We start from the raw sequence: 11,795 nt of genomic DNA, 5'->3' as shown, positions 1-11,795 counted from the left end.
CTGCTCATTGAAAACATTAGTGGTCTCTTCACCAATAAAACACACACACACACACACACACACACACACACACACACACAGACTAACAGAATGGATTTGAAATTGCTATCTATTCTTCTACTGCGTCCAAGAACTTACCATCAAGAATAGACATCACCTCCAAGTTAAAAAATAAATAAAACTACCCCATGTAGCCATAACCTCTTAAGAGGGTTTTTCTTGTGCTTAGGGCAGTCTCTTTTGCTGTTTTCAGGGTTTTCTATGCTTTTTGGTTTCAGTATTTTGTACATGATTTGTGTGGGGGTACTCTTTGGGTTTATTATATTTGAGACATTGAGTAGAGATTATTAAAGAAATTTCATTTCTCAACCATTTTTTCTTTTTAACTTTTCATTTTCTTTCTTTTCTCCATCTTGTTCTCTTACACTGCTTGTGCAGACAGGTTTAATCATAACCAACATTCCTCTTATGGTTCATGTAATTTCTTTTGTTCTTTTTTCCTGTTGTTTAAATTCCACAATTCCTCTTTCTAGACTTAGAATTAATAATGTAATTCTCCAAAATTAGGGCTTGGCTATCCTTTAGTGGCTGCAGCTGGGGTTTACTCATACTGTCTCTTACTTACCCTGATCCTAGGAGAAATCTTGATGGATGCCTCATATCCTAGTTTTCAGATTGTGTGTCTCTTTTCTTGTCTTTGTTTGTGTGATGGAACCATGGAAACCCTCTTTAAATTACACAAGAAACATTCTGCTGATACCACCTTTCTGGCATGGAATAAGCTATCCTTTGTTCCTGCCTGGGTAGAAACTTTTTGACTATACAAGACCTGGTGGCAGGGATTTGACTTCCTTCTGCAAAATGATACTTTGACTACATGAATGAATGATTGGAACATGATGCTCCCCCAGCCTGCATTGTGAGTCCAAGAGAACTGAAAAAGCCAACATGCCAGGGCGGGAAAACAGGAGTGGGTGGGTGGGTGGGTGGGTGGGAGAGTACCCTCATAGAAGCAGGGAGAGGGTGGATGGAATAGGGCATTTCCAGAGGGGAAACCAAGAAAGGGGATAGCATTTGAAATGCAAATAAATAAAATATCAAAAAGAAAAGACCAACCGTTCCATCACCTGTTCCTGAAAGGTCAACAGAAGATGAGAGACCCCTTTCTGTCTCAGTGTTAGAATCAGAGACCCTGCAGTAACTCAGCTGGAGCTCTGGGAAGAAGAGCTAGGCAATGTGTCATGGCCTGAATGTCATAGACTACTGTTCTCGCTAGGTTTTAGTTTTTCTTGAATGAATGTTTCTTTATCTTCTATATCTCTTCATGATAATAGTCATATATTTCAAATGGCTGCTTTAAATTATTTTTCTGTTTACATGCTATTTGTTAGAGAAAGAGTATGCCTTAGTATTTGCCTATCAGTTTCATAGAGAGATTAGAAAAAAAACTATCAATGGAGTCCAAGGACATAAATAATTCTGAAACCATGCGCTTTTCCATGTGTGCCCAAGTTCTTGAAATAAAGACTTTGACACTAAGTTATTTCTGAATAAATGCCTAAGCCATAAGCTAGGGGCTGTTTTCGGACTAGCTTGTAACTTACTTAACCCATTTATTCTATTCTATGAATGTCACATTGGCTGGTTACCACTTCTCAGTTTCATGTGTCTATCTTCTCGGAGCTTGGGACAAATCTCCCTCACACCTATCTCTATTCTAGAATCTTCCCTTCTTGACAGAGCTCCAACCTCCTATTTCCTGCCTCAGTTAACAGCGCAACAGCTTTTTATTACCAAGTAATGCTTCCACACAGTTCATAAGAGATTCCCTCTACATAATTCAGTAAAACTTTTAAAAAGAATACGGGGTGTTGTTTGGAGCAATGATTTATAAAGGTTGTAAACCAGAGGTTTCTCTGGCTGTGTGAGTAGAGCCAAGGCCAGTCACAGAGCCACACATGAAGCACTTCTGAAAAGCGGGGTCTGGGAGATTAGGTAGAATCCATCTCTCCAACAGCAGTACGTGAGTGAAAGGTAAGAGTATAATAGTATACTCTATTTCATGCTGAATTTCACCCAGCTAAACAAAGACTGCTCTGTGTAGACTACTGTGTATGAAGCTACCATACATCGAGACAAGTCTTTCCATGCTCTGCATATCATTCCCATCCTTATGACCAGATGGTGTCCAATCACCTAGAAAACTAATGGCAATTTTAATGACGGAATGATCAAACTAGTAAGCTGACTGGCTGGAAAAAAATAATCAATGTCATTTGCATTCAGTTTTTCAGAGACCAGGGCAGGAAGCCATGTGTTCTGACAAATTTGCCTAGGAATAATGTCCCCCTCCCCAAATATCTTTTGTATGTATGTAGTGTGTGTGTATCTTTTGGAAAGTTGTTATTCCTTTATTTGTTTCGTTTTTATTGATCTGGAACCAGTCTGTAACTCACTATGTAGACCAGACTGACCTGAAACTCAGGACAATTCTCCTGCCCATACCTGAAATTACAGCATGTATCATGAAACATAGCAAACAATATTCGTTTAATTCCCCAGACTTATTAATATTTTTAGATTACATATAATGTGCTAATCATAAAACCTTACATGAAGTTAGCTTACCTACAGTGTTCATGCGTGCCCAACCAAAGTATTTTGCACATGGAAGAGAAGATACAAAAGAGTAAGTACCTTTGATAGACAGGTAAAAGATATGACCAAGAGTACAAATTTCCAGTTAGACAAAAGAAATAATTTTAATCTCCCTATTGTATGTCATTGGTAACTATAGTTAATGGCCAAGTGTTTATACCTAGAATGTATTGAGGGGGCAGTGAGATTGATTAACAAGTATAAGCACAAGTGATGTAAGAGTGATGATCAAAGTTTGAGCCCAAGAGTCAATGTGATGGCAGCAATAAAGAACCAACTCCAGAAAGTTGTCCTTTGACCTCTCCTCCAGTACTATGACATGCCCTCCCACACACATCACACACCGACTCCACTCCCCCTACGCACACACAATAACTGTTTAAAATATTGAAAGTAGAATTAAACATTGTTCTTGGCACTGAAAGATAAACACATAAAGGTGATTCGTATATTAGTTACTTTAATTTAGCCAATCTAGCTTTTTTTATTCAAACTTTGAAGATCAGATTTACACCATAAGTGTGTACAACTTTCCTTTATCGATTTAAAATAGAAATGATTTTGAAAAGAAGAAAAGAAATGGGGAGGATTTGAATGGTCATTACTGGCTTTAAAGATGACAGGAACAGTGAGCTTAAGAAGGTGGGTGGCTTCTAAAAGATGGAAACAGCAAGGAGAGCCACTTCCACTAGAGCCTTTAGAAGGAATGCAGCCCTGCAGGCACCCTGATTTTATTCCAAGGACATTTATCTGGGGTTTCTGACTTCTAACGATGAGATAATGGAATTGTTTTAGCAACTCAGTTTGTGGTAACTTGAAAAAATAAAACTAAGATGTTTGAGCTCTATGCTCTCACGTTACAACTTAGAATGCTGAGATTCCAAGCTGCCAAGTCTTACAGCTAAGATTCACACCAGTCACGTGGATCAGAGGAGTGAGGCTCACTGTTTTAGTCTGTTCCCTCCTTGCCTGCCAGCCTGCACATTCATTCATGGCCAAGGCACTCTGAGAAGAACTTGTGGCTTCCACGGTCAATTGTGAATTAAAAGATCAGTCGCCTGGTGGTGGACACATTGTCAACACATGCATCATCCACTGTCCTCAGAGGTCTTCTTTTCCTTCTACTCCTAATATCTCAAAGTGCTTCCTTACATCAAACCAAAATTTGTCCTCCATATGTTATGGCAATGTTCTTGATCCAATGTTCAGGTCACAAAGAAAGTCTTTATGCCCATTGTTTGATTATGCGGCTGGAATTCCTCCTGACTCTCTTGTTTCAGGCCATCTGCCATCTGACCCATGTCTGAAGCTTTTCAATGTTCAATGTATTATTCCTGTTTCAGAGGATGACCACTCTCCTCAGAGGCATCCTCCCTGAAAGTGACATCTGGATCCACACACACAGCATCCACACAACTGTGTGGTTCACAGGGCACCACCCTATCCAGTTCTGTAAATGGCTCTCTGTACTTGTCCTTAACAGATAACTATGAGGCTGGCTTGGGCCCTGGGATCTTGTGTAAATAACACAAGAGTGGATCAACTTTATTCTTTAAAATTTTTCCAACTGTTAAAGCTTTTGTAGATTTATCTTTTCATTTGTGTAATTTAAGTTTTTGTTACTTTGTTATCCTTTTAAAAGTAAAGCAACTGTAAATAAACATGTAGAAGAGAGGTAAGTATTCCACACAGTGGACTCAGTACAGCATTCCAGATATCCTGATATGTTTGTTTTTGTTTTGTTTCTTAAGCCAGAATTTCTCCCTGGCTGACCTGGAACTTTCTTTGCAGACCAAGCTGGCCTCAAACTCAGAGATATGCCAGCCTATGCTTCCTGAATACTGGGATTCAAAGAGAATGTGCCATGTATGGCATCCTTTTTTTTCTTTTAATCAAAAAATTTCTTAAATAAATTTACTTTGGGAAGTGTGAGTAACACTGTTTGTTTTTTTCACTGACAAAAGAGATCTTAGGAGAGAGCCAAGCTTAACTTTAATAGTAAATTATATATATATATATATATATATATATATATATATATATATATATATATATATATATATGGCAAAGGTTACAAAATAAAACCTAGTAGTTTTTAAAAAAAAAAAAAGAACTTTGATGTCTGTGTGCATGCTCACATATAAATAAATGTGTAGCCCACACACAATCACTTTGTATGGTTTCATCTCTTCTGAGTCTAATGAAAACCTCTTGGGGAGCGGTTAACCTTAACTTGGATGGGCTTAGTGACTCACGTCATTCACCTAACAGTGTCCTTAATCCTGTGTGTCTGGCATCTGTCTCTTCCTTCTTTCATCCAGACGTTTGTTAGATAACTATGGACATTCTCTGGGGTTTGCTCCATACTCTGGATTGTTATGTGTTCAAGGGGAACTTTTCCTCACTCCACACTTTGGTTGCTCATTTGCATTGTCTTATCTGTGTTATTCAACCCAAAAGCCTAATACGAAGAACAAAATAGTAACAGCCGAATGCATATAAATCATGTAAATCACATACCAGTATGTAAAATATGAAGAAACCAGATTTATTTTACTAAGATATTAGAAAAGGGGAACAAAAGTAACCTAACAGTTTATGAAGATATTATTTTGTGTTAAAAATTAGAATAAGGGGCTTGGAGGCAGATCTGCTTGTATACTTCTTTCTCTCAACACTGCACAGTCTGTAGGGCTCCAAGGAGATCTGCTGCAGCCAGGGCAACAGGTGAGACATCTGCCCAAATAACCACAGAAGTGGGGATGCTCGGATGCCCAGCTGATGCAGGACACCTCCCCCATGCTTTCGAACCCCATCTCCCTTCAGGTCTGCACCTGCTTGGGGGCAGATCGGTCTGTCTCCCCACCTCTCTCAACAAGTCTTCAGGGCTTCCCAGAAATGTGCTGAAGCCAGTGCAAGAGTCTGCAAGGCTCCCAGGAGATGAGCTGCAGGTAGGGCCACAAATCCTCCAGGAGATCTATTTTAACCCAGAGACACAGGAGGCAGGTATAGAGACATCCAGGCCAGCTGTTAGAGTACTACTGCTGTAAACAGACACCATGACCAATGCAAGTCTGATAAAGGCTATTTAATTGGGCCTGGCTTACAGGTTCAGAGGTTCAGTCCACTATCATCAAGGTGGGAGCATGGTGGCATCCAGGCAGGCCTGGTGCAGGAGGAGTAGATAGTTCTACATCTTCATCTGAAGACTCTAGCAGAATATTGACTTCCAGGCAGCTACAACTAGGGTAGTAAAGTCCATACCCACAGTGACACACCTACTCCAACAAGACCACACCTCCTAATAGTGCCACTCCCTAGCCCAAGCATATATAAACCATCGCACCAGCTAAGATAAGACCAAAGATAACCAGATGGCAAGAGGCAAGTTCAAAATCAAAAGCAACAGAAGCCGATATACTTTGACAACATCAGAACTCAGCTCTTCCACCAAAATAAACCTGGAAAACATGATGCTGACCTAAAATCCCAATTTCCTGAACAGAACATCAATGGCTCAGGCTCTAAGATCAAGAATTGATAAATGGAACCTCATAAAACTGAAAAGCTTCTGTAAGGCAAAAGACAGAGTCAATAGAACAAATCGGCAACCCACCTTCACCAACCCCACATCCAATAGAAAGCTAATAGCCAAAATGGATAAAGAACTCAAGAAGTTAACCTCCAAAAAAATCCAAATAACCCATTTAAAAAATAGGGTAAGAGCTAAACAGAGAATTCTCAACTAAGGAATCTCGAATGGCCGAAAAGCACCTAAAGAAATGTTCAACATCCTTAGTCATCAGAGAAATGTAAATCAAAAGGACCCTGAGATTTTTCTCTTACACCAAAAAATGGTTAAGATCAAAAACTCATGTGACAGCAGATGCTGGCTAGCATATATAGAAAGAGGAACACTCCTCCATTGCTAGGAGGATTGCAAGCTGGTACAACCATTTTGGAAATCAATCTGGTGGTTCCTCAAAAAAAATTGGAAATAGTTCTACTTGAAGACCCAGCATATACCCAAAAGACCCTCCAACATATAACAAGGACACGTGTTCCACTATATTCATAGTAGCCTTATTTATAATAGCCAGAAGCTGAAAACAGCCCAGGTGTCCTGTAATGAAAGAATAGATACATAAAATGTGGCACATTTACATAATGAAATATGTTTCAGCTATTAAAAATGACAACTTCACAAATTTGGCAGGCAAATAGATAAAACTAGAAAATATCATCCTGAGTAAGTTAACCTAGACACAAAAGGACTTACATGGTATGTATGCATTGATAAGTGGATATTAGCCCAAAATCTTAGAATACCCATGATACAACTCACACACCATATGAAGCCTAACAAGTAGGAAAACCAAAGTGTGGGTGCTTCAATCCCACTTAGAAGGGGGAACAAAATAATCAAGGGAGGTAGAAGGAGGAGGGTTCTGGGTGGGAGATGGGAGAGGGAAGGAAAAAGGGTGAGCAGGTTCCAGTATGGGAAGAGACATGAGAGAAGTCCAGAGGACCAGAAGAGTTAATAGAAATATGTAGCAGTGGGGAACAGGGAATGGAGGCGGGGAGGGGTGGGGGATCACCAGAAAGTCCCAGATGGCAGGGTTTCGAGAGGTTCTCAAGACCCAGTGGGGATGACATTAGCTGAAATACTCAACAGCAGAAAGATAGAACCTGAAGAGACCACCTCCAGTGGATAGGCATGATCCTCAGATGACGGAAGTGGCTGTCTAAAGGAAATGCAGGAACAACAACAACAAAAAAAAATGGAGTAGAGACTGAAGGAAAGGCCATCCAGAGATGGACCCACCTTCAGGTCCATCCTATCCACAGACACCAAACCCTGACACTGTTGCTGAGGCCAAGAACTGCTGGCAGACAAGAGCCCAGTATGGCTGTCCTCTGAGAGGCTTTACCAGAACCTGACTAAGACAGGTGCACACGCAGCCAACCACGGGACTGAGCCTGGAGACCCCAATAGAAGAGTTAGGGGAAGGGCTGAGGGAACTTAAGGAGATTGGAACCCCATAAAAAGAACAACACTATCAACTAACTGAACCACCCAGAGCTTCCAGGGACTAAACCACCAACCAAAGAACATACATGGGCCAGTCCATGGCTCCCGCTACATATATAGCAGAGAACTGCCTCAGCTGACATCATGGGGGGGGGTGCTTGGTCTTTTGGAGGTTTGATGCCCCAGAGAAGGGAGATACTAGAGGGATGAGGCATGATGTGTGAGTGGGTCAGTGGGTGAGGGAGTACCCTCATAGAGGCAAAGGGGAGGGGGATGGAATGAGGAGTTTGCAGAGGGGAGACTGGGAAGGGGACAAATTTGACATGTAAGTAAAAAAATAATCTATAAAGAATTAGAATATTGGGGCTGGAGATAGAGTTTGGCAATTGTAGGAGCTTGCTGTTTTCCCAGCACCCATGTCAGATTGCTCATAACCACTTATAACTCCAGCTTCAAGGAATCTGACACTTCTGGTGTGCACAGACACCTGCCCTCAAATGCATTTATCTGCACACGCGCGCGCACGCGCGCGCGCACACACACACACACACACACACACCCCAAATAGAATAATTTTAAAATAATTAAAACATAGTTTCTAACCTTGAATACCTTACAGGTTGCCGTGAGTGACATATGTAACACAGTTTAGTGGTTTTAGATGATACAGTTCTCCTGGGGAAAGTGAAGACCCTCTATGTCAACCCTTATATATTTCAAAGTGATTTGCACCCTCCCCCTTTTGACTTGACAGACTCTCCCCAGTTTCTGCCTGCCCCTGATATCATGGATAACCTTCTAGACCGTAAGGATAAGTGTTAGTTACCTCTTGTATGCAAAACATCCAGGTACTTCTAGAGGTGGGAGTGATAACACTCCCAGAATATTCTTAAGCCCGGCTTGAGTGCATGCTCTCATGTTCCTGGCCTAGAGGGCAAACACAACAGACAAGAGAAGATTGCAGTATAGGCTCAGTGTGTAATCAAGATAAGCCCGGATACGGGATATGTGTGGAGGACCAATCAGAAGCAGCCCCATCTTTATTAATCTGTTGAGAGTAGTTGAGTTTTAAGAATGTAAGGAATGCTTCTGAATTCTTAGTGGCTTTTAGCTGCTTTCAGGCCATGGCTACAGTGCCAGCTAAACTGTGCCCCTTTCCTGGTGTGACTTCAATGAGGAAAGGGTATGCTTTTTTCGGGATGGCGGCTGAGCATTTCAGTGGTCATAGCTGTGCATCCCGCAGGTGTCAGGTTTGGTCCTGTTTGCATGTGCCACATTCTGGCAAGCCGCACTGAAGGAAAGCTTTCAAGGCTGGAAAAAAATAAAGCCTAGAATAACATGCCAACAATGCGCTGCTGTGGATTTGGGTTTCTTCTTCTTTTTCTGGAAAAGGAAAATCTAATGTTTCGTCCACACTCCCACCAGGAAAGACTCATTTCTTTCTACTTCGTGGCATGGAATTCCCGGCATCCAGGGGAACTAATTGTCTCAGTCTGCCAGTTTCACAACCATGATAATTCATAATTTCCTTGGTTGGTAAAGTGGAATGGAGTCAAAAGGCAAAAGGGAAAATAATTTCTGCTGGTGCTTTCACTTTTTCAAAACCAAAACTTGTTGTGCTTTCAGGAGGCGCAGGTGTAAAGCCTTTGTAGCCAAAACAGAACAGCAGTAAAATCTGTGGGTGGGGAAAGTTTACACAGCCTTTTATGAGGTAAGGCTATCGCTTGTGAATTATGAATTTTTATATTAAAAATACTAAAATTCTTGTTCATTTTTGTGAGTTACACCTATCACTCTAAAGTTTATTCTTGTTTCTGGCCCTTCCTTAAGGACTGTGCAGGTGATTGGAAACCAACTTGTTAGAACATTGTTGTTGTTGTTGTTGTTGTTGTTGTTGTTGTTGTTGTTGTTGTTGTTTGATTTTGGTTTTCAAGCCAAGGCTTCTCTGTGTAGCCCTCCTGGAACTAGCTCTCCTGACCAGGCTGGCCTCGAACTCGCAGAAATCCACCTGCCTTTGCCTCCTCAGTGTGGGGATTAAACACCCACTAAGGAAGGAGAGAGGCAATCTACCCTACGTGTTTGTAGGTATAGCTCTTATAGCCAAGGTTAAGAGTACCTTGATAAGATAAGACCCATCTGTACTTCTCCAGCATAGTACATGGTCCTCTGTTTCTTCCTGAACACTGTCCTGATCAGGTCATCCACAAGGAATGATGACCAAAACAGCCTTAGTCTAGGGCCACGGGATTTGAGGATATTTATTTGCCCTCAACTTCACTTGTCAGAAAATTTACATTTTCACTGTCTATGTTGCTTCTTTTGATTTCTAGGGAAACTGTCCTCAAAGCTCTGTACCTCATCCCTAAGCTCTGAGCTTCAGTCTGAGAGTAATAGATAGCAAACACAGTCCTTAAGACTCTGTCTCTCTCCTCCCTCCCTCCCTCCCTCCCTCCCTCCCTCCCTCCCTCCATTCCTTCCTTCCTTCCTCTCTCCCTTCCTTCCTTCCTTCTGTCCTTCCTTCCTCTCTTTCTCAAAATATATTAGACTTGACCCGCGGATCCCGGCCCGCAGCAGCTCTCTGCTCCCAAACCCCGTGGGAGAGAGACCTCACCGCCTGATCAGGTGGGCACTCCTGAGGCTGCAGAGCGGAGGAGACCACCAACACTGCCCACCCCTGCCCACATCCCTGGCCCAAGAGGGAACTGTATAGGGCCTCTGGGTTCCCGTAGGGGAGGGCCCAGGAGCGGCAGGATCCCTGCGCCTGAGACACCGCCGGAACCTGAAGGAAACAGACTGGATAAACAGTTCTCTGCACCCAAATCCCATGGGAGGGAGAGCTAAACCTTCAGAGAGGCAGACAAGCCTGGGAAACCAGAAGAGACTGCACTCTGTGCACATCCAGACGCCAGAGGAAAACACCAAACGTCATCTGGAACCCTGGTGCCGGAGGCTCCCGGAAAGAGCGGCGTAGATCTTCCCAGTTGCTGCCGCCGCGGAGAGGACTTAGGCAGTACCCCACGAGCAAACTTGAGCCTTGGAACCACAGGTAGGACCAACTTTTCCCCTGCAAGAAACCTGCCAGGTGAACTCAAGACACAGGCCCACAGGAACAGCTGAAGACCTGTAGAGAGGAAAAACTACACGCCCGAAAGCAGAACACTCTGTCCCCATAACTGGCTGAAAGAAAACAGGAAAACAGGTCTACAGCACTCCTGACACACAGGCTTATAGGACAGTCTAGCCACGGTCAGAAATAGCAGAACAAAGTAACACTAGAGATAATCTGATGGCGAGAGGCAAGCGCAGGAACCCAAGCAACAGAAACCAAGACTACATGGCATCATCGGAGCCCAATTCTCCCACCAAAGCAAACACGGAATATCCAAACACACCAGAAAAGCAAGATCTAGTTTCAAAATCATATTTGATCATGATGCTGGAGGACTTCAAGAAAGACATAAAGAACTCCCTTAGAGAACAAGTAGAAGCCTACAGAGAGGAATCGCAAAAATCCCTGAAAGAATTCCAGGAAAACACAACAAACAGTTGAAGGAATTAAAAATGGAAATAGAAGTAATCAAGAAAGAACACATGGAAACAACCCTGGACATAGAAAATCAAAAGAAAAGACAAGGAGCTGTAGATACAAGCTTCATCAACAGAATACAAGAGATGGAAGAGAGAATCTCGGGAGCAGAAGATTCCATAGAAATCATTGACTCAACTGTCAAAGATAATGTAAAGCGGAAAAAGCTACTGGTCCAAAACATACAGGAAATCCAGGACTCAATGAGAAGATCAAACCTAAGGATAATAGGTATAGAAGAGAGTGAAGACTCCCAGCTCAAAGGACCAGTAAATATCTTCAACAAAATCATAGAAGAAAACTTCCCTAACCTAAAAAAAGAGATACCCATAGGCATACAAGAAGCCTACAGAACTCCAAATAGATTGGACCAGAAAAGAAACACCTCCCGTCACATAATTGTCAAAACACCAAACGCACAAAATAAAGAAAGAATATTAAAAGCAGTAAGGGAAAAAGGTCAAGTAACATATAAAGGCAGACCTATCAGAATCAAACCAGACTTTTCGCCAGAAACTA

This window comes from Rattus norvegicus, chromosome 20, assembly GCF_036323735.1.
Source record: "Rattus norvegicus strain BN/NHsdMcwi chromosome 20, GRCr8, whole genome shotgun sequence".
Classification (NCBI taxonomy): domain Eukaryota; kingdom Metazoa; phylum Chordata; class Mammalia; order Rodentia; family Muridae; genus Rattus; species Rattus norvegicus.
The sequence above is the reverse complement of the archived record's forward strand: the minus strand, read 5'-3'. Positions refer to the sequence as shown.